The sequence below is a fragment of the Rissa tridactyla genome, chromosome 2 (assembly GCF_028500815.1).
Source record: "Rissa tridactyla isolate bRisTri1 chromosome 2, bRisTri1.patW.cur.20221130, whole genome shotgun sequence".
Classification (NCBI taxonomy): domain Eukaryota; kingdom Metazoa; phylum Chordata; class Aves; order Charadriiformes; family Laridae; genus Rissa; species Rissa tridactyla.
Genome location: NC_071467.1, coordinates 160,587,333 through 160,611,774, shown reverse-complemented (window position 1 = coordinate 160,611,774; position 24,442 = coordinate 160,587,333). Strand labels below are relative to the sequence as shown.

General features: G+C 45.4%; 1 protein-coding gene across 11 annotated transcripts in view; it reads right to left on the bottom strand.

The window, feature by feature from the left end:
* PRKAG2 (protein kinase AMP-activated non-catalytic subunit gamma 2) overlaps window positions 1–24,442 on the bottom strand; it is a 251,980-nt gene that overhangs the window by 80,936 nt on the left and 146,602 nt on the right. The window contains exon 1 of one of the 11 annotated variants that reach the window (XM_054193042.1): window positions 5,594–6,635. The exons of 9 other annotated variants lie outside the window; for them this stretch is intronic. The gene's annotated coding sequence lies outside the window, so the exon portion shown is untranslated. Of the gene's footprint in view, window positions 1–5,109; window positions 5,566–5,593; window positions 6,636–24,442 lie in introns of those variants that run through there. One more of the 11 variants, XM_054193045.1, reaches the window with a different exon arrangement.

The window sequence follows — 24,442 nt, the reverse complement described above, 5'->3', positions numbered from 1 at the left end:
TCACTTTGTAAAACTGAAGACAAAACCGTATCAGTTTCCAGGATTCAGCCTGTTCTGCTCCACTTGTGGTCTATTTACATGCCTAAACAACGCTCGTATCTGTGGAATCTGCAACATAACACCTTTTCCTCATAAAACTGAGAAAATCAGAAGCTGAAGAGTTTAATTAGTAAAGTTGTGAGAATTGTTCTTTCTGAAGATCTCAAGGCCCCTTTATGAGGACAGGCTGATGAGAAGAAACACTTTCCCAACGCTGTATCCTTTAAAGGGTTTTCTGCAGGTTTCTCCTGCCCTGCTGATTAGACAGAGGATCTTCCGCCTTGCCCAGACTGGTACATTGGTTATCTTACCTCAGTTAAACGTACTTGACAAATCTGGGAAGGCTTCACGTGTGATGTCGGCCTGGCTTACAGAACGTGACTGAAATAGTATTTCATTTCCTTAGAGCAGCTTTTCAAATACCCACCATCTGGGAACTGCAAGCAGGCTACACCTCCAGCCTCAGGTGAAGGGGGCTTTGCAGACCTTGGGAGGCTTGGGGTTTGTCTTGTTTTGCCATTTCGGAGTGTGCCGCGAGGTTCTGGATACGTCACCAAAGCAGTCAGCACCTCTGCAGTGTCAGGCTGGATCTGTGTGACGGGCTCCACCGTCACGCGCGGGGGATCCACCCTGCAGAGCCCCGCTCCCACTGCACAACCACCCTCACCGCTGCATTCTACCCTGGCCTTCTCCCAAGCTTAGCACCTTTTTGAGATCCAAACCTCCACAATGAGCCTGAGTTTTCACACTTAGTTCTTAATAGTTGGTCTCCGCAACTAGATGAGTTTCATCACTTTTGGTTTTGCATTGCCTGTTTTCAACAGACTTGCATTTTTCCCTTATCCAGCAGACAAATTTCTATCAGAGTACAAGAGTTGACCAGGGGGCTTGACTGTCAGGAAAGAGGTGGCCGTCAAGGGCCACCTACAGGCAAGCTAGGAGTAGTATATAGGATCCAGAGATGTAGACAATTATGAATTTGTTGCTTTTAAAGCAACAAATACATGGGATCCAAACACAGCAAGCAGAGACCTTGCTGTGTCTGGTGTAGACAGAAATCCTGGCATAGCGCATCCCTCTCAATAGGTCTTTTCTAGTTCTCGTTGGCAGGAAGGTTCCAGCCTGGTTTCTAACTCCCAATTTTCTGCCACCCCTTCTCCTTTGTCTTGCAAATACTGGAAAGAATACTACGGGCAAATGATTCATAGCAAAGAAACAGAGATCAGCCATGAGCTTGATGGCGAAGAATGGTGGGTTTTGGTTTTGGTTTTTTTTGAGACAGCCAAATGCCACTGCTGTTTGACAGCCTGATGTGTGATAAATGAAGAGGTCCTGGTAATGGTTGAAGTAGCCACTGAATAAGTGCCTGAGCCAGGCAGGAGCAATTAGCTCAGCATGGCAATTACATTGAGGGACTCAGAACCAAGACTTCAGCAGACACATGGCTGTGGCCAGCAGACACATGGCCACATGGCTGTGGCCAGCACGCGCTGTCAAAAACACAGGCAACATGTACCTTGTCACCTGAGTGCCAGCGGTGGGGGTAGAGTATTAAGAGTGATGCTCAGCAGGTAACAGCACGATGAGGAAACATCCTGTAGAACCACGAGAAGCAGAAGGAGGAGGTTTGGGCAGGCACCTCTATGAGAAGCAGATGTCAGCAAGGAATGCTTTATCCTCCGTGCATCCATCTGCCACAGAGCATGGGGTCAAGAAGCTTGCAAATACCAGCTTTTCACTTTGGGAATCACCTGGCTAACTTTCCAATCCTGCCACTGACAGCAGAGCAAGAGGAGTTTAAGAGTGCCACCTTCCAAATGGCTCCTGCTGTACACAAGCCCAGGACTGCCGATAACGGGATATGACATTCTGCAGCCGCTGCCTGGGGGCAACTGCTGGGTTACAACAAAAGCTAACTGTGCGCTACTGTGATACCAATCTAAAAAAAGTCACCAAAATGAAAATCAATTGCCCCTCTTCATTCAAACTGCGCTAGAAAGACACATGACACCTGTGCAAACCCCGAGTTTCTTTTTCTGATCCAAACCAGATGACTAATGAGCGTAAGCCAATCCATGCAAATAAGCCACGTGCAACACTTGGCCCTTATCAACATACTGATAACCGCTGAAAGAAAATTCTCCTCTGGCTTCCCAGCCCCGTATCGGCACGTTAGCCAGGCATAGCTCTACATCACATGGCAGAGATTCACATGGTCGCTTATACTATGCGCTGGTTATAGCCGGCTGCTGTGAGAAACGATGCCTACAGCGGGGCTACTTTATTTACTTAATACACCACCTGGCATTTAAACTTTCACAGAGTACTTTGTGTTCAGAGGCTTTAATGAAATAACTTTTGTTTTCTATGCTAGCAAAGACATCTGGCTGCTAAAGCTAGCATTTAACGGCTCTTTCCACGTTAACCTCACTTGTCCTGTCTAGGCTCTTTGCTGTTTTGAGCCAAACTGAGCTAAATGCTCCCCTGCTATTAGAGAAAGCCGCAAACTGCCTGTCTTTGGTGGCGCTTGAGTGGCCAGCACTGCCTGTCTCTCCATCACCCTGTCCTCTGCCAGAGGCTGCAGTAACTGCTTTCTGCCCCCCTCTCCCTGCTTTTGCACAGCAAAGCTTCCAAACCACATCATCATCCTTCGCCTTTTTGCTTCTGGTAGCACCCACTGCGTGCAACATGCTTCACACACATAACAGATCACAGGGGCCCCCACCTGCAGGGTTTGCATTTTGACAGGCAAAGGAAAAGAGGAGGAAAATTAAGCAGGGTGGAAAGGTGGGAGGGGGAGTGTTGTATGCACAACATATAAAGACAAGTTTGGAAGTAATTACTTGCTTGTTCTGATGCTTAATTTCACACTTACCGATTTCATACTTAATCACTGCACTAAATGTCAGCTTTTCAAAAGCAGCTGCTTGGGGGGGTTGCGGAACAAGGGAAGGTGTTGCTTCTCCTATGGTTTATGATGTGCTCATTGATGTAAATTTAAAAAATGAGGGAACTGAGGCAAAGATTTTCTTAGCTTGCTTGCTCTAAATTAGTGCCTTGACCATGTACCTTCATTTCCGTAACACGCTAAAGCAGAGGAACACCCTGCGGAAACTCAAAAACAAGCCAAACATTTTACAAATATGTCATTAGAGGCCCAAGTTAATGAAGAGAACAGTCTAAATCCGAGCCTGCAGAACCCCACTGAAGTCGCTGTGGGTGATTTCATCTGCACAGTACATCTACTCTCTGTGTAACCCAGAGACAGAATATTAATGCACATAAAGACCAGTGGGATATCCATTTACAGCGTACGCATGAGGGCTCCCGGGCTGGCGCCAGGGGAATGCACACTGGAATGCCGCACGCAGCAAGAAGGCGAGAGTTTAGACTGTGCCACGTTCTGAGGCTCGGAATAGCAGGTTATAAGGCTGTCGGAGCAGACTCTTCAAGAGTCGGGTGCTGGGACTTACTCTCTAATTTATCAGCTTATATAAGCCTCACTCTCCTACTCTTACAAGGAAGAGAACAGCCCTAGAGGTGCTAGCAAAGGCATCAGAGTTACAGCTGGATTGCAAGTCTCGCAGCACAGTTTACTTTTGTTTATTTTCTGCAATGCTTACAAGGGCACTGGGGTGAGAGTAATTAAACAGTTGCGAAGTACTCCAAATCCTCAGGAAAGCTGTAGCTAGAGAATGAAGTCGTAATTTGCAATTCCTTTGCTTCTGAAATCCATGTTTTTCAAACCCTCTGTTCTTCTCTTATTAAAAGAACAAAAAATCTCCCTCGTTCCAGCTCTTTTCAAAATTCAGCAGGAGTCCAAGCACTGCATTTGCCTCTCCCCACTGTGCCTGACTCAGACTTCTGTCTCATCATAATTCCCATCTCGCTAACCTGGGAATTAATCTTTTTGTGCACATATGGCACGGCGGAGACGGCACAGTGCTCTCTAGCACACCTACCAAAGCCTTCTGAAGAAATAACTAATGACTTCATGGCTCTGGTTTGATTGAAAATAAATTGCTATGGGCCCGCTCCTGCTCCTTATGCCACCTGGTAGTATAATTTCCATTCCTTCATTGGTACTGGACCATGCTTTTAGTTGAACATTAGTGCAGTAAATGAGTGCTTTCTCCAGACAGTACCCTGCTCAGAGGCTAACCCTCTCCTTCCCATGAAATGTTCCACCCAGCACCATCTTTCTTCTGCCTTTCACAATTAGGTCACGAAGCGAGGTAGATTACAATTAACGCTAGATCTCTGTCCTTCTGGTTAGTTCTAATCTGGACTGGTTTCTCGATACAGTACAAACACTCGTCCTGGCACAAGTGTGAAGGCAGCAGGAAAGGGGCCAGGAAGAAAGCAGAACCACTTTCTACGGTGGCATTGCTGGATTGTACCACTTGAAGTGTACAGAAAACAACAGCCCAAGTTCTTCTAACAATTACTATGAACAGAGTTGTCCATCTAGGGTCTGGTTGAGGGCACAAGGGAGAAAAAAGGGAAGGCAGCTGCACAGCCATGTACCAAAACCACAACTATATCAGAAGACTTAAAATGTGCCCTGAATTGGGATGTACTTCTCTACCAATGGCAAGTCCGTGCTTCCCATATATGAGGAATCAGTTACCATCTTATTTTCTTCTCCCAGCACAGAAGCTGGGTAAGTTTAGAATCAAATGAAGCCCTGTCCTCTTGATTCTCCACACTCTTGGCAGTAAAGTAAGTACTGCCATGACACCCAGCAATGAAATGAGGCTGAAAAGCAGCGACATCACATCTGTACGTTAAACCTTCAGGATGGAGTTACCCGAAGAGGCTATCTATCTGAGCTGTACTAAAAGGTATGTCTACAAAGTTTTTAGATGCTGGTGTTGCCACAACTATGGAAGTCGAACACACTTAGCAAGCACACTACATGCTCAAGAGAGCCATGAACATTTGGGTCCATCCTACTTAAAGAAAGAGTTCAACCACAAATGAATCCCTACTTTGTTAACATAAGCCTAAAGGGAACTTTAAACACATACCTGGATAAATAACAGTCACATGGAATGAACAAGCACTCACCTTGGGATATTCAGTGATCCTGTCATTTTGGAGGTCCCCTTAAACTCCTTCATCTTATTCTTCTTGCTTGCTCATGAGTAAAATTCAGACTCATGGGAGGGGACTAGACTTCAGTGATGTCCATGGCATTGGATCAACCAACACTTGGTCTGATTTTATAACTATATTGCCAAGTGTTTATATTGACCACACACATGTCTGGTATTTCTGTGCCAACTACATGACGCAAGGTTGGTCTGTGCCTTCCCGTCCACATACACTTTCTTGACTCTTGATCTACCTCTTTCTTCTGCAGATGAAGCATCTCCTCTCCTCTCTATGCTTCCGCTGAAATGTTACACCTAACACTTCACTTCAGGTCCACTAGAGACAGATACTATTAGAATTAAGTTAGAGGAATTCCTCACACATTTCCTTTTTTCTTGTTACTTCACCTCCTGTTTGCTGGCTGATTTAAACCTTCCTCATCCACTTGCCTACTCACCTGCAAGACCAGTCCCCAAAAGCACACTGCAGGGTACCTTCCTTTGCTTGGCTGCACAACAGGTTGCAGCTGATATCTCCTCTCAACACCCAGCTCTGCGGTGCTGCAAGCTTCTGTCAGGAAAGACCGCAAGTGCCCTTCAGCAGAGCGTGCTTACATTTTTCCAAAGGGCTGGCCAGGCAATTTTCCTCTCCAGGAAATCCTTCCCCTCCCTTGTCATCCAACCCCAGCTTCACCCCACAGCCCATCCCAGGTCACTATTACAGCATGCCTCCAGCACATGACAGCAGTCACATTCCTGGCTTGTTCTACTCCTCAGAGCTGTCATCCTGCTATAAAGCATATGAAAACATAGGAGCCAAAAGGACTCAGCATTTTGAGAGCGGGTACCTCAACAGCAGACTCTTTGGAGCAGGGGACACCTTCATGACAAGAGATTTCGCCCACTCAGTGTGGAAAGCTGATCTATTTAAGCAGATCTACCTTCGCCCTTTCACTCCACCATTCCCCCCATTGCACCAGTCCTCATCCTTTTGCAGGTATCTCCCTAAATCCCTGGAGACTTAGGCAGGTCTCATTCCTGCCCATCGGCATCAGCTGTGGACAGGCAGTTCACACTGGTGCTCCAACTACCCTCATACTCCAGTTCATACTCTGCAGCAGGGCAGGGATTTCACAGCCTCGGACGCAGGAAGACTGAGCCATGTCTACTGACCTACAAGACAGCTGAGTGACAGACGCAGAGGAATAGCACACCCTAAACTGAAGAAGCCAGGCAAATCCCGCAGCCATAAAAATCACATAAGGCGAACAGAGTGCTTGGTGCTTCCATTGCATCAGGCAAAAGCACAGTGCATCTCCAAGCAGGCACGTTCGCAGAGGCCCTTCCTCCAAGTTTGCTCCCTTGCTGACTAGGACAAGGCAGCATCTGAAAGTTCAGACATCAGAGATGCAGCCAAAGTCTATGATATGAACTTAATATACTACAAGAGGAAAACGCAGAAACAACTCCTACTGGCTAATGTGCCAGAGAATCATAGAATCATAGAATCTTCATGGTTGGAAAGGACCTTTGAGATCATCGAGTCCAACCATACACACACACACACACAAAACCAAAAGCAAACAAACAAAAAAACCCAACAACCTACAATCTCTGCCCTTCAGAGCATGCCCTGAAGTGCCACATCTAGATGTTTCTTAAACACCTCTAGGGATGGTGACTCAACCACCTCCCTGGACAGGCTGTTCCAGTGCCTGACCACTCTTTCAGTAAAGTAATTCCTCCTAACATCTAACCTAAACGTCCCCTGCTGCAACTTCAGACCATTTCCTCTGGTCCTGTCACTATTCACCTGGGAGAAGAGGCCAACACCCACCTCTCTACAGCCTCCTTTCAGGTAGTTGTAGAGGGCAATGAGGTCTCCCCTCAGCCTCCTCTTCTCCAAGCTAAACATGCCCAGCTCCCTCAGCCTCTCCTCTTATGCCCTGGTCTCCAGACCCCTCACCAGCCTGGTAGCTCTCCTCTGGACACGCTCCAGCACCTCAATGTCCCTCTTGTACAGAGGGGCCCAGAACTGAACACAGCACTCGAGGTGAGGCCTCACCAGTGCCGAGTACAGAGGCACCATCACTTCCCTGCTCCTGCTGGCCACGCTATTCCTGGTACAAGCCAGAATGCTGTTGGCCTTCTTGGCCACCTGGGCACACTGCTGGCTCATGTTAAGCTGGCCGTCCACCAGCACCCCCAGTTCCTTTTCTCCCAGGCAGCTTTCCAGCCACTCTTCCCCAAGCCTGTAGCACTGCTTGGGGCTGTTGTGACCGAAATGCAGGGCCCAGCACTTGGCCTTATTAAACCTCATATAGTTGGCCTTGGCCCACCAATCCAGCCTGTCCAGGTCCCTCTGTGGAGCCTTCCTACCCTCAAGCAGATCAACACTCCCACCTAGTTTGGTGTCATCTGCAAACTTACTGAGGACGCACTCAATCCCCTCACCCAGATCACTGATAAAGATATTAAACAAAACTGGCCCCAGAAGAGAAGAAAAGCATGGACAGGTTTTAAATACCTGATCTCAGTATCTCCTTCCCTAGATGGAACAGTAAGAAAGCTACATCAATTACTAGAAGATCTGCATTAGAGATCAATTTGTGGGCAGTGATCTGACTGTCTGCCCTATTGTCTTCTGTGATTCTACAATGGTCAAGGAAAGGAAATGTACAGAAGACACCTATGGCCTTTTATTTAAAGTTTTAACCCCTCAAGAATCTGTGCACACAGGGGCAGAAGTGGAGAGGGCCTAAAGAAGAGGCTGCAGGGCGGGAACCCAAGGGCAGGACTAGACCTTCTGGGGAAGGAATGGCTCCACCAGCCAGGACCAGATCGAGCAATCAGTGAGTCTGCTGCAACAGCCCTGGCAGAGCCCTTCTAATGGGGCTCTTCAGCTCGGAATAGGTGATTACTACAACCTCCACCCCACCGCCCTGTCCACCAACACAGCTGGAAACAGACAGGGTTCGGGGCTTCAAACCAGGAAGAAAGTATGTTCAACCTAAAACCTTCTGAGGAGCAGGAGGCCTCTCCACAGGACAAGTGTGATCCCGGCAAGAAGAGAGGATGCTTCGTTGCTAACCTGGCCCGGCCCCTGTGCAGGTGGGTGGGATGCACAGGCGGCCGAGCAGGGGGCCGGTTATGCAAGTACTGACTCAGATGTCACGGAGCAAAGCCAACACTGCAAAGGCCGCGGTGAACAACTGTCAAACGATAAAAGATTTCAGTCACTGCTGACTGAAGCTGGATTTAAACCTAGCAGGGAAAGGCTTTGTATCTTATTACCAACCCGCTGCGCCAGTCACTTCCCTCCCCAGCTGCACTATTTTAACCTCATTTCTGAAAATAAATTATGAGCTGTTTTCTCCTTGTAACAAGCAACTATTGCACTGGAAAGCTGGTTGTTTTCAGTTGTTAAAAGGAAGGCAGTGCTGCAACCTGTTCCTCGAAGCACGGGCAGCTCAGGACAAGAGCTGGACTACCCTGATATCCCCTACATACCCAGGACTCCCATGCAGAAAGCCATTTAGATTGAATTAAAAATTGAATCACAAACAGACCGTGACAAGTTTTGGGGCACTTCTGCAAGTTGAAAACCACTATACGTTACCCCGGTTTACTGAACGTTGGTGAAACTGTATTTGATGCTGAGAGTCATCTGCTGCCACTCAACACAAATGAATCAGTCAGATGGTGAAAGACCAGCTGGCGTTAAAGAGCCATCTAGACAAGCGTTCATGGCTGACAGCTCATTAGCTGAGCCAGTTCTTGCAAAAACCAGGCTAGAAAGGGGACTGGTGTCTAATCCTTCCAGTCCAGATTCAGAGGACGTAGGATGCAGAGACTCTACCTGCCAAGAACACCACATCCTTTGCTTTCCTGAGCCTCTATTTTTTCTGACAGCTGATTATGTTCCTGCCACCTCCAGAAAAATAGAAGATGACACTGCAGAGACAGCATGAACGTACGATCCTTAACTCCTACCAACCAAGAGCTTACAGATTGGCTGCAAAGAACATCAGGAAGTTCTGCAATGTTCTCCTTTCAAGAGAGGACAGTTTATTACTTAATAATGCTCATGGCTCTCCAGATTTTTCCCTAAGATTTATCCTTACAGGCTCTTGTCACATCAGGGAACTTCAGCAGTTCATTTGCACCACTCGCTCCATCACACTGTAAAGTTGTGGCCCCAAGAAGCTTTTTTTATTTTTTAACTATTGCATTGGTTAAACAGATACAAGCTGCCAAAGTTTCACTACTGTAAAATCAACCCAATCACTGTTTTGTGGAAAATAGCTGGTATTTAGCAGACACTTTTTTCTTGATGCAGAAGTGAAACATAGAATCAATCATAGAGTCATAGAATGTGTTGGGTTGGAAGGGACCTTTAAAGGTCATCTAGTCCAACCCCCCTGCAGTAAGCAGGGACATCTTTAACTAGATCAGGTTGCTAGTGAACATGAAGGATCACCCCGAAGTTTGGTTGAACTTGAACACGATCCACCTTGGAGCAACTCAGCCCTATCGGTGTTAGACCACGGTCGGTACAAGCTGAACACCAGCCCAGGCCAGCTGAGGCCTCCGGACCATCACATGGCTGGCCACTAGCCTTACAGAGCGTACGTCCAAGGTATTCACTCTGCATGGAGCCAAGTGCAGGATCTCTGACAGTGTTTGCCATAGCCCTGTCCATCCCAGTGATGCAAAAGGAGAGCTCAGCCCTATTCCAAGCACAGATTGCACCAGTTTCTGCCACCACACAAAGTCCTGGAGTTTGGGTGAAAGGAACTTCCTACCACAGACTTGAAACTTTACAGGGTTAAGACCAGCAAACACAGTTTTTGGAGAAGGCACTGACTTCCATCCAACTGTGGGAGCAGCAAGAGTGGTAGAAGGTCTAAACCAAGACAAGAAGGGAGCTGGGTGTGCTGGTAGCACTGGTACCGCCCAGGCAGAACAGGAAGGTTTGAGAGCTCAGGAGCTGGGGCGGCAGTTTCACCAAAATTACAATTTTTTGTGTTATTGTGTGCTCTGAGTGCATTGCTTCATCTCAGTAAACAAAGCCGCAATGAAATTAAAGGGCTCTGACAGCGAATCAAAACTATCTAGTGTGAAGGAAAATAATCAGACCTGGGCAGGGGGCTCGGGCACAGCTGGCCGCAGGAGGAGGTGAGTGCTACAGCAACAAAAAGGATATCAACCAGAGCGGGCTTAGCCACTAAAACGGCCAAGGTAAACAAGGCACAATCTGTGCTAGTCCCTCAGCAATATGCAATTAGAAAAAGGATCGCATAATTACATAACTTTGTCATTGCTGAGACACGATGGCGCTAATCAATGACCTTGCTTCCACATGAACCGTGTCTTACCAGTGATGAAGGTGCTCCCGGCCACTGCACGCCTGTGTTCTACGGCAGCGTGCAAGAAACGGGTAGAAATAAATCCATGCAGGAAAACCAGGACACATTGCTAACTACATTTTGTTTCATTCCTTTGATCTGTCACTTGAAATCAGTCAAAATCAAAAATAAAATATCCCAAACCTGTGCCTAAGAGGTATGTATCACATCGCTTTCATTCGCATTGATAAACCCTTTTCCGTTTTTCCCTTGTTGACATCTAGAGCTGAAGTTTTAATGACATTTTGCTCTGGCTCTGTTTTCAACACCACTGATGATAAATACATGCCAGCAGCCAGCTGAAGCAACAGTTGCTGCAGATCCAGTGTCAGAGTGTGACAGACATGTGGACGGCTGCTGTAGATGCGGGGACACGCAACCAGGGACCCTGTGATTCCCGGTCACGTGCCACAATGTGATCAAGGAAAACTGGCTCAGTCCTTTCCCTCAATCTCTTTCCTCTCCTCCCCCCCATCCTTAAGGAGCTGTCGGCTTTCCTCTCTTGGAGCCATTTGGTTTGGCTGATACTGGGGATTTCCCTCAATTAAATTAAACCAAGACAGGAGAAATGCACACTGAACACAAGGAAACTATCTGCCAGCAACATATATGAAGGGAAGGGCGCAGGAAACGCCTCAATATTCACAGCCATCCATAGCCACTTCATCCCTGCTTTACTCAGCTGCAGGCTCTCCCAGAGACCTTTCAGGCAGATCTAAAATCTCTGGCTCCCCAGAAAGTTTTCCTTCTTCACTGAGCAATGATGCTGAGGAGGGCGAGGGTCTCCTTTCCTGCTGCTTGCAGGCTTTTCTTTTCTCTTCCCACTCTCTCAGGAGTAGCACTCTGTCCAGTTTTTCTCTTCTCCTGCCCCTCCTCCTCATCTGTCGATCCCTCCTCCAGCAACCCAATAAACAGGACCCAAATTCAGGACTGAGTTTGGAAATAATCATGCAATTGCACTGGCAGGAAACAGGCATCTTTGACAACATCAGTAGCAGAGACGGGGACCTTGCTGGGAGCCAGGTGCTGTCCTTGGGGGGATTTCATTCCCTCGTGAAGATTACAGGGCCGATTTGTGCTGAAAATGCTGACTTTGCTCTGTCCTCCTATATCCCTGTGGGGATTACAGGACTCTACTAACAAACCTCCTCCTTCTCCTCTGCTGGGACCGTCCCCGCACTCCTGGGGCTTCTGCTCCCATGATTTGCTGGGGAAGAGGATGAAGGAGCACCGTGTGTTATCATCATCGCCCTCCCTGCAACTGGTCCCAGTGCCTACGCGTGAGCTCGCCTTGCCAAAGCACGGGAAGGTCAGGTGGCTCAAAGCACAGAGCCAGATTTCTGCAAATCCCAGAAGAATCGTCATGAAATACAAGTATGTCCATTCAGCTCTGCAGTATCACCACGGATCAGCTACACCATCCCAAACTACTGAGCACTTTGCAGAAAAAAAAAAAGCCAAAAACCTCACGATAGAGCTCTTCTACAGCAGATTATTAACCACTCTATAGATCCTTTCCAGGCTGCAGTTTACTTGTCCTGTGTGGAGAAAGTTATTTGCCAATACAACAGCCTTAAAACATTTGGCAATGCATGTTTTATCACTTGAAAGTGATAATACGTTTGCTCAGAACAACAGGCATTTTTAAAGACCAACATTTGGTGGTGGAGGCTTTGCTAAAGCAACATGGAGTCATGATTCGGCACTGAGAAGTTCTTCCTAAGTAAGTTCTCCGGCCACAGAACTACTTAAAGTGTCAATTTAATGCAATAAGGTGTTTATACCTGTAGCACACTGCATATCAATTGATCAAACTGCGACTTCAAAGGGGTCTCAAGTGCTTGGAAGCAGCAGTATGGTTAATTAATAATGTAAAACAAAACCCAACAAAGGCAAGACATCAGCAGCAGAGTATATGGGGCTCTGCAAAAATTAGCTTCCATTAGACTTAATCAGAACAGCATCTCTCATTCCCCTGAGAACACTGATGCAATTTATCCCTTGAGCTACACCCTCGCCTTTAGAGTCAGACCCACTGTATCATTTACATCAAATATGTAGACCATTATCTGCAATAAGATGCAGACCAAAATAACAACCTACACATTTCGGTTTATTAAACTGTGATTTATATGCTCCCAATGGTTAAAAATTGCTCTTCAAACAGGGAGCAAAAGCACAAACTGGTCCATCACCTCCCTTTTCCGAGAGGCCCCAGCAATGCCGTCAGCACATCCCCGTTCCTCGGCAGAGACATGCATTAATTAATGACTTTTCCTGGGCAGCCAGAGCTGGCCGAGTTCCCACCGCGCCAAGCTGGAATGCGAAGCTGCCCCTTCCTGGCAGGCTGCTGGGGTCAGCCTCTGCCATTGACTCAGCTGCTCCCGCTTGCACTTCGGTTGCTAATGGGACCCCTCTAACACCATGGAGGTGACTCCCGCTCAGATGTTTGGCTTCACGAGAGGCCAACTTGCAGATAACGTGTAAAGCAGAACTTAGCACAGAAATTCATGGGAAAAGCACGTGCTTATCATGATGGTAGCACATGGGATGTCTCTAGCCTGCAATGTGGCTAATCATGGCTTTGTTGTTTGTTTTTTTTTTCCCCTACGGACAAGCTTTCTCACTTCAGGGAACTTTCAAATCTGATCTGCTCTCCATCCATAAACTTTGTCCCACGTGGATAATGAAACAGATTCTGATTTGATTCCTCCTTACTCCAAGTGGCAGCCTGGCTTCCCAGTTCTCCCACATGAGCGCGAAGCCGCAGCGCACAGGTCGGCATTGCAGACAGAAACAGATGGTCTGAATTTTATTGAGATCTCATGAAACTTTCTTCCTTACGTTAGCATCTGTAAAACATACACATTTCAAAAATAAAGCGCGTACGCTATTTTCATTTCTCCCTGCTCCAGTCCTACCTCCAGGGGATTTTTATGCCTTGCCTCTAATGTAGACCTTATCCTTTCTGGCTGAGGATGCTGGGGTCCATCTCCACTTCTGTGAGGAGGACTAAAAATCTCCGCAGCCACTCTGCTCCAGATAACGATGGGTTTTTCTCTCATTACCAAACTGAGCTGCTGCCCTTTTTCAACGCTTCTCCAAAAAAACTCCCTCTGGAATTCACAGAGGGTCATTTATATGTTAATAAGGCAATGCAACTAATCTGGGCTCGGATTCTTAGGCTGTGTGGATCGACTACACGCAGAAGGGAAGCCCATCGTGTCCGAATACTTTAGCTTCTGCTGGCCGTAACACCATAGAGTGGCCAGTCTGACCTTGCTCCCTAATGCCTTGTTTTGCTCAGGGTATGTTCAGATCTGCAGGCTGCATCTCGCGCTCCGAGTGCGGTATAGCAACACGAACAAACCCTTCCTTCTCTAGAATGTAAATATAACCCAGCATTTCAATAGCTGTGTTATTATAAGTGGTCTTGATATGGCCACAGCACAGCAACCAAAACACTGGATTAGACGTAGATGTTTTACAAGCCGATCCAATTTTAACTCATTCATTTATTGGCATCACACGCAGTTCAGCTGCCTTGCTTGAATGTTGCACAACCAAGAACAAGAGCCAATATTTTCAAAGTACCGTGCCTAAAGCCATGCATGTGAAATTCAATGTAATGCAACCCTGGTAATGAAGCTAACTTCTGGTTTAGGTGCTTGATTTTCCATTGATGTGTCCCAGGATTAAACAAACAAAATTACACTGTACCTACACAGCTATTTTAATGCATGTGGTCCTACCACAATGAACACAACATTTGTATGTACATATTGTATTCATCAGTAATACTGGTTCCAAATGCCACAAAAAATCACCAGCTAAACCCTCAAAGTGTCACGGTATTTAAACCTACACACGTCCTCTCTGCATTTTCTTTTTTGAGACATTAAGTCTTCCCAATATTTCTCTGCACCCAGAAGGGGCTATAAAATTCCAAGGAAGGAAAAAAGAAAAGCTTTTCTTTTTTCTTTTCCTTTTTTTTTTGAAAGGAAGAAAATGAATTCTTTTATAAAGTAACATGATTCCAGAAGCCCAGGATGTTAGAGACTACAGGTTCAGTAAGTTGCAATAAATTTAGACTTGGCAATTCTGATTCATGAATTGCTTTTGACTTCTTTTCTCATTTATACATGCGTATGAAAAAGAAATATCTCAACTTACTCCTGATCTGTACCTATTTACAAAGCAAGAATCAGACTCATATTGTACATAATACGATCATAAAACCAGCAAGTATTTATGAGTTATGATCACAAAAGTCATTGATCACAAATACCTGTAAATGTTTAATTGAAATAATGGTATAGGTGATAAAAAGAAGGGAAATTAAAGAGGATACCAGCTCCTCAAGCAAAGAAGTTGGTTCCTCTGTTTCCACTTCCTTTTCTGCTAGTGCTAGGGACGTTTCTTGCCTACCACGCAGCAGTGATTTATGACTTGCTATGTGACGCTATGAATGTATATGAAGCCTCTTGAATTTTACACAAAAAATATTGGGGAAATGTAAAATAGACTATTAAATCACCTTAGCAACATTGAAATATGCGCTCCATGTCTACAAAATTGATGGAACAAGTGGCAATAGGCTAATATGTTTAATCATTGTTGTTCATAAGTGAAGCTGTACTTCGGGAGAGGAGAAATGGTTTGTGATTGATTCCTCGTCTCATTTCACCCACAAGCAAAGGCCTCGATGTAATTCCCAATAAAAATCAATAGAGAGACTTCCAGTGAACCTTGCCTTGACTCCAAATAAGTTAGCAACTTATTCTATGCGTCCTTGCCTCAGAGTAACATCTAAAGAGTGTTGTTCGTATCTGACTTGCACAGCCTTTGCCACTTTTACTCCCCAATATTTTAAAATTCAAAAGAACTACTGTATTCAGGGTTGGGGTTTTTTTTTCCTCTCCGTAAGTACAGTTGGTCTTTTCCATGCATGCATTAGGTTTCTATAGCAATGCGTGTTGTTACCTAGCTTATGGCCAGGGATAGTATTTTCATTTGGCTGTGACATTTGATTAATTACTAGACTTACAGGCCAACTTCCAGCTGTTTGTACCTGTGTGTATTTGTACATGTATACACACGGACATAAGCAAATTAGGGGAAAAAAAACATAACTTGGCTTTTTAAAGCCCAGATTTGCAACATTACATGTAAAAACCCAGGCTTGACACCTTCCAGACTTCATATGAGTAAAACTATACTGCGTCCTAGAAGAGTTAGTTTGGGGGACTTTAGTATAAAGCCATGTCCAAGAAAAAGAGAAAAACAAAGCCATTCTCTCTGATGTCCCATAAGCTGTATTAAAGAAACTGAAGTAGAAATGATATTAAAAAAAACCCCAGCCATCACCAGTGGAAACAGAAGCATTTATACACTGTTACTGGCAAACAAGAAGACACACTCACAGTCCCACCAGCCAGTAAAAAGAATATCTCTGTGCGTTAGTGGAAGGTCTATGGAATTCAGCTCCATAAGAAGTCAGCAAGAGGAATCCTATAAACAACAGAAATTAATCTAAAACATCTTTTAAATTCATCTAAAAACAACTTTTAAATTCATACAATCTGTATCTAATTGATTGCCACTACGTATAACGGCACTGCTCTAAATCCTTACCACCAAATGCATAAAAGAATGAGGCTGTGAAGGTGCCTCACTCAATTCACAGCCGCATTGAGATGCCTTTCCATGATTGCTTTATATTTGATTTTACACACTCACACAATTCCCAAACTTGTCCCGATGCCATTTAATTAATTGAAATCACTCCTGCAGCCTGAGACTGAAAACTGAATCTTGTAATCCCTCTTGTTTAAATCAAGATTATTTCAAACGTGGGCAAACACGATGCCTGGTAGGTCTGCCTCTCTAAATATGGCAAAGAATAATCCACGTGCGTGTCTGATCACCAAGCCACATGGCTTAGCAGCCTTGCTGTAGCAGGACAAATACGCCATTCAATAGCAAAGAGACACCTGGGCTTAGAGCAAGCCCAGGTGAAGCACCCTGAGGTTAAATGTCTGAGTTTTACATTGCTTGCTCTACACTGAGAACTTAGCACATACTTTCATGCCACGACCAAACACACCGAACACGGAGGTGAAAGGTCTCCATAAAACCGGGCAAATGCAGTATGGGGAGGGCAGGCCACAGAGCAGCTCTGCGAGGGACATCGCTGCCCTCTGCAGCAGCAAGGACAAGGGGCAGAGATGGGCTAAACCAGCCAAAACATGGCTGAAGGCCAGGGCAAACCTTTCTCTTCCCCAGCGCCAGCCTTGGGTGCTCATGCTCCTGGGACAGAGGAGCAGCTTTCCCTTGGCAAATCTTTTTTTCCTTCCATCAACTTTATGGATGCATTGGGTCCATGCTGGTGGGCTACAGATGCTCTCATGAAGGGGTGAGACAACCACTGACACCAAAATGCTCACCACGGCCCTGGATCATCACTGCTGCTTCTGCTCCACAGCCCGCAGAGGAGATTCTCCCCTTTACTCCCTCCAGATAGCTTGGGTGCAAGGCTGGTTTAAAAGTTACGGGGATCTGGACAGAGACTGATAGTGTATTCTTAGATCTAAATGGCTGCCAAAAAACCCCTCATGGAAATCACGCAAAGCTGCTTGTGAGAGCAGCTGAAGACGAGCTAGTGTTTGTCAGACATCTACAGATAACTGCCAGGCTCGAGTACTCCAAACAGTACCAATAATTTAACGTTTGGTCAGACAAAATGCTGAAACCCAGCCTGTCTGTCTGACAGCCCCTGTGTTTTTAGCAAGGGTTGAAAAAAAAAAGAAGGTTAAAGTAACTCTGCTGGTTTTAAACACAGGGAATGTGGGAGGAAAAGTGTGGTTTGATGCTTTGCAAGCAGGGAATTAAATTCAGCTCCTGTTATATCTTCTGTGGGGAAAAACGTGTAACAGCAATCCCAGGCAAATGTGATTCTGGTAAGTAAGTAAGAAATAGCCGTACGTTTCTGACCTGAAGTCTCTCTGCCAGTTGCCACCGCTGGGCTCATCTGCCCCCACGCCTGTATTTCAGTATTATCCCCTATAAAAAGTTGAATTCTGTAATGTTAGCAGGAGGGATGCTTTGCTCCCTGTCCTGTCTGTATGGCAAGGTTTATGCAAAATAAAACAGAAATGCTTAGAGCTGATAAAAGCACTTATTGCTATGAATAGTCCCTCAGTGAGTTATTCACATGAGGAAGCACTTACAGGGCATTAAAAGCCAAGCCCAGAAATTCTGCTTTGATTTTTAATACAATGAAAACCTACATACACTTACAGCATTAATAACACATGGATGCAGAAGAACTCATCGAAAAGCACAACGGGTCACATCATTAGGTGGTGTAGACCATCACCAGTAACTTGTGTACAGCCACATTGCTTTAGACTAGTGTGTATGACCAGTTAAAGCACCATTTCTTGAACACTTCTGAGATTATGTACCTAACCTGGCATATTATTTGTGTTTAAATCATGAGAAAACAGGAAAGAGTAGCTGCATATATTTTATGCATAAAATAAAACCATAGGAGCTTGAAAGCCTACAAGTTTGTGATCCATAGCTCATGTATTTCAGGTTCCCACCAGTGCTCAAGCATCATTTGAGCTTGAATCATGTTGTCTCTGGATCCAGACAGTTCCACTGCTTTGGAATAGTCACGCTAGGCATGTGCCAGAGGAGGCAGGACAGGAAACTAACCCAGAGGCCCCACCTGGAAACATCTTCTATCTGGAGATGAAAGGCTGCAATGAAGGAAGCTGTATGTCAGCTAATGAGCTCTGACAGGACCAGTTAAGATTTTTACAGGTTGATTAGATGTGAGAACTCACCCATGTACCTTCCACAACCCATTAAATCACTAGGATGAAATACACGGAAATAGAAAGCAAAAAAACCCCCAACTTTCAAAGTCTCTGCTCCTTTATTTCCGGTTCTAAGAGCCTTACACGTCCTCCTCCTTTCCCGAAAACACTCAGAAACCTGTTTTCTAGGAGAGATAACCTGTTCTTGGTGGTTTTTTTCTTGTTTGGTGACACATTGCATTACTACTCGTGCTACCAACACCTCCTTTCTGTAAGTATCAGTACACCTTTGACTTCTGGACTCTAGGCTGTGCACCCTGCTTCTCCCTCAGTGACTCCATTGGTAAAATAAAGTCCACGAGCTCCAGCACAGCTGCCCCCACCTAAGGAAATACCTACGGCAGAGGACACTGTGTTTCCAGACTCATTCCCAGAACCGCAGGATGATCCGAAACTCACTGGGGATGCAGCAAAGATTTACGTGGGAGAGCAAATACAGAGCTGCTTTTCTGAAAGCCTTACAATGCATCGACCAGCATTTCCTATTCATCTCAGATCAATGAATCTTCAAATCATCGTCCTATGTTAATGCGCATCAGATGGCGATGATTTAGATAAATTAAATTAGGGAAGATTGGTGGTAATGGTGAGTATAGTGAGATTCTTGCAAAATGAGACTTTCCCTCCAGATTTAGTGCTTTCGCCAAACGCAGCGGTGCAGTAGGGAGCTCTGACTTCCACGGGTTTTGCCAGCTGGGAAAACAGACAGGTTAAGAGAAGAATTGTAAACTTGGACCTGACATCCAAATCCGTAGAAGTAATTTAAATAATTGTTCCACTGGCTTAGCTAAGGCACTGAGCACCCACTGGATTCACAGGTCGTTGAGAACACCCTGTAGCACTGCAAATTGTTCCGGTATCTTTGCAGGGCTTTAGGAAGTGGAATGCCAGCACCTGAATGGGAATGTTTTTATCTGTTTTATCCAGGATCACTCAGCACGCTCTGATCAAAGAACAAAATCTAAAATCTCTCTCCTTCTAAGCATCATACACATTAACACCCCAATCTGATATGGCAACCCTAGTCATCTGAAATTCAGCCGCGCGCTTTCTTGAGCATCCTTTTAAAACTCACAATAGAAAAGAAAAATCTGGGCAAACAACATGCTGACTGCAATAAAGAGCATGTCTGTTCCACAACCGAGAGACGTGAAACTGGAACCGTACAGCCACCCAGCCTGCAAACACCTTGGGGTATTTATGCAGGTGGCTGGCTGAAAGCTCCCTGCCACAGGGTTACCTGCTTTAACTAAGTTACTCTGCGCAGCTGCAAGGTGGCTGTATGTAACCACACCGCGTCAAAGGCAGACACGCTCACACAGTCCATCAGATTTCCTCTGAGCGGGCCACCTAACCAAATGAAAATTGTGCTGGCTTCCTCTCTGTATGCTCAGCAATATCTGGAATCATTGTAAAATCAAGGATTGTTCTACGTGTCCGTTTGGTTTTCTCAAACACAAAATATAATCTCACATTTAAAGGGATACAGCACCCACAAAAATCCCATTCTGCCTGAATTTTTCTTACTCACCCTTCTCCCTTCTGACACAACCAGAAGCCAGTACAGAGAAACACGCCTTCTCAGTTTACTTATTCTGGACTTTCTTCCCCTTTCCCCAGTATAATCCTGCTGGTTTTCCCCTTTGATTGTGTGGACTCAGAAACAGAAAGAGCTTTAAAGTGGGAAACCCCCCCAAAAAAATTACCTGGAAGATTTGAAACCATTCCAAAAACAGAGACATCATTTCTGTCCTGAGTATCTAGACTCCAGGCTGTCCCTTTAATTGTCAAACACACAGAAATCACTGCACCCCTCTGTGAAAGACGGGTGACTGCAATGGAATCACAAGGGGCAGATGGGCTTTCTGCTAATGCTTTCCGTCCTAGACACACGTTCTACGAGAGAGCAGCAGTGGCTGGACAAGTAGGGGTGGCCTTTATGGGGATGAGAGAGGTGCGAGCTCATCTTGGAGTTAGTCATGTGCTCTCGTTTCAAGGGAGGCCTCATTATTTCTTGGCTTTATCTTTCTCGCAGATGCTAATTGCAGTGCTTCCACTCTGCTGCTCAAAATCTCTTCCTGAAACAGATGAGCAAAAAATAAATGCAATTTTCATAGCTACGACTGATGAGGTTTTAACAGCAACAAGGAAAGCTGGCTGAAATCCTGGCTGGCCAAAGAGGGGCTGCCAGGTCCTCCTGCCTGTGTCCTCACAGGGCAGCTGGAGGAAGGTGTTGTGACACACCAGGAGCTGTGTAGGGGACGGAGTGTCTCCAAGTACTTCTCCGAGGTTTTAGATCCCTTACAGAGGCTGCAGGTGGGACTGTAGTTATTAGGCTGCTTGCCCTGGGAAGGCATCTGGCTCTCCAGTCCTTCCCACTGAGCTCCTCAGACCAGGGGCAAGGACTGTGGATAAGGTCCTAGAAATAAAAATAAGCCCTTTTCAGTAACAGATTGTGGAGACACCCATACAGCCGGGAGCACAACACAGGCAAAGCATTTGGGTGAGCATCTAGAACATCCAGATGTTTCGGTCTTTTCAAATTTATAAAAAATCTCTACTCTGAATATCCTGGATGAAGGTCTCCAGAGACAATTGAGAAAAAGAGCCTAACAATAAAGGACCCAAATGTGAATCCACTGGATGTGAATCTGTAATGGGTTTGCGTTTATGGAGATGAGGAACTGACCCTTCACATACAAAATAGCGGCCTTCCAGTACCTAAAGGGGGCCTACAAGAAAGCTGGGGAGGGGCTGTTTGCAAGGGCACGTAGCAATAGGATGAGGGGCGATGGTTTTAAACTAGAGCAGGGTAGGTTTAGATTAGACATTAGGAAGAAGTTCTTTACAACGAGGGTGGTGAGACACTGGAACAGGTTGCCCAGAGAGGTGGTGGAGGCCCCATCCCTGGAGACATTCAAGGCCAGGCTTGATGGGGCTCTGAGTAACCTGATCTAGTTAAAGGTGTCCCTGCTCACTGCAGGGGCGTTGGACTAGATGGCCTTTAAAGGTCCCTTCCAACCCAACACATTCTATGATTCTATGATTCTAAAATATTTTACACATGAACTACTACCATCCAAGTCAGTTACACTGTTTATCTCATTTCTCGTATGTGTTCATGTCTATCTTCTAAAAAGCAGCATGGTCAGAAATAGTCATCATTTTCGCAGCTGCTGATCAACGATGAGAAGTTCCCATATGCGTAACTCTTTCTGCACACAAGCTGCAGTGCATGTGTGAGGATGTGTGCGTACACACACACGCCAGGTACGGCCATGACAGATCACTGGCTTATGAATATGCAGAGACAGATTGAAACAGCCTTGGGCTTGCACAAATGCCGAGCGTGTTCAATATTTCTAGAAAAGATCTGCACAGAAATGAAAAGCTTCATCTAAATTCAACTGTGGATACCCCCAGTGAATTTTCTGGAGCTATAGGACAGCTGGATATATATGTTCCCATTCTCATTCAAGGTGCTGAGCACTCCTGGGACCAGACCAATCACATGAACATAATCCCACTATGGTGAACGGGACCAAATGAGTCAGAGTGTGTGATGTTTTACAGAGCCAAACCCATATAGTGTTGTTGGAAGATAACAATAATCTGAACAAAGTAAATGAACCAACTAAGATACTCTCCATTTAATGCTATAGTTAGTCATTATTTGAAATAATGTCATTTCCACAAGGGGGTAAAGCTAAAAAGATTACTTACAAAAGCACGTAGTTATTAAAGATTCTGTAAATTAATAAAAAGAACCTTCTAATTATCAAAATATTACCACTAGTAACTAAATCACTGTTCAGCAGGAAGTCAGAGTTTGTCTCTTGACCCTTCATAAAACTATTTCAACTGGAAAAATGAGCAAAGGCCTCTGCAAATGCACCTGCCCCCGTGAAACCATCCTGATGGGAGACCTGAAGGTAGCCGCGTGGGTAAAGATAACTGAGCACAAAACACCGTCTTTAGATACACAGACAGAAAACTGACACTGATACAGCTGAAGGCATCCTAGAGCAAATCAGCCCCTGGGTTACTTGCTTTGTAAGGAGATACAGTTCGTCTGGCCTACCCTCAAAAGTCTTCTCGAGCAACAAGTAGGGCAAATGAGTTACACGATGCAAACGCGCACAAGAGAAAGCGGGAGATCAGCAATGGTAACTTAAATAGGAGCATTTGTTCCACATAAACTGCACTGTCGAAGGTGAGCCAGCCAGGAGAAAGGTCCCCTTCAGCTGAGCAGAGAAGTGCAATTTGAAATAGCAAATTTAAAATTTCACTTCTGGTTTTGATACTGAATCCATCCCATCTGAATTCCTTCGTCTCTCTGCATCTCAGGCTCATCTTCTGGAAAAAGGTGGAATGAAGACGGAACATGCTATAGCTATCCCAGATCATGGTACTGTACGGCAGTAGAGAAAATGGATCATAAAGACTCGTTAGAACTGCTACAATAAAACCTCAACATTGAAATATATTATGCAAAACTTGTTTAGGGTAACTAACACTAAAAATGTTACGTGTAGATGCAATTAGCCTTTTTCAACCTCTCCTATTATTAACACCAGTCCTGCTACAGTCCCCCGTAACCCCCTTTGTTACCATCTTACCCTATTGAAAATGGACTATTTGTGCTCCTTGCCCTTTCTCACGGGGGCTGTCTTCACTGGTAGCCAGGATTTACTATGTTTGATTTCTTCCCTGTGAATGAGAGCAAAAAAAGAAAAAAAAAAAAAAGACCTACTGACTTCAGCAGCAGCAGCAGCAGCACCCCTGTGACTGAGCTGCACCCTCCCTGCTACAGTTTGAATGTCAACCCCCCCTCCCCGCTGAGCAAAGCAGCTCAGCTTTAAAGCACCTCTTAATCTAAGTTAGAAACCCCTGCGTGCGAGAGCGAGTCAGCCAGGGTGACACTCGAGCTACCGGTGCAGCGAGGACAACTCCGATTTTCATCTGCTGCAATAACTCCTCTTCTTGGAACAACTCTTTTCCTGAACAGCCTCCCGTAAGGGGTTTTAAAATTGCACCAGTCAGGTTTCTTTTGTCAAGTCTTTTCTCAAGGTTCAAAAGAGGTCCAGGAGACTGAGGGCAAGGAGGGAATCAGCCTGCATCATCAAATGCAAAATACTGCACTTGAATACAATTCGGCTGTTTTGTTCTTACATCCTTCACAATGCCCGAGTAAGCAACACAGAGCCGAGACTTGCTGCTTTTTTCCATGTATTACTACATTTCTCGTCTCATATTTCTGTTTAACAAGAAGGCATCTCCTCCGTGCCTTTGATGAAGAATATTATTGCAAAGAACATAATCAGCTTCCCCTGCACCTTCTTGTCCTGAAACATTCCTTTTGCTGCTGGATAATGGAATAAATCCAAGATTTCCATGCAAGTTCCTGTTTTCAGTCCATTGGCGAACAGTGTGTTCTCGTGTCTTAACTACGTGCTCTTCAAGCTGTCTCCTAAATTGCAGGCGTTGAGGCTCCCTTCATGTTCCCTGCTCTTCGAGATGCCAGTTGAGCTGGGATGAGCTCTGACACCTGCCACTTAAACGCAGCATTTGGTACGGTCTAAGCGGTGAGTAGGCTTGGTCTGGGATAACGAGCCTCGGTTTTAGGAAAAGGGATACAGAACAGTCCCATGTGCCTTTAGACCTGCATATAGGACTTTTTTTTTTCCATGTCCCTCTCTCAAGTTGTAGGCCTGACAACTTAAACATCCATCTTGTCATGGCAGGAGGGTCTAGGCGTTGGGTCATGCAACCCAACACGGGACAGAAGTCTGCTCATTGCAGGTGAGCTGGCACTTAACCTAACTTCTAGTTATCTGAAACGTTAAAGCAGGCAGAACTTCTACCACCTCTATTTAGCTGATTAATGGCTTTTGGGAGGAGAATGCTCTTAATGTATAGAGTAATATATTTTTAAAATATAGATAATTATTTTCCAGGAACAGCTTAAAGCTATATACATTAAAGAATAGTTTCGATTAGCTAATGTCTGCCC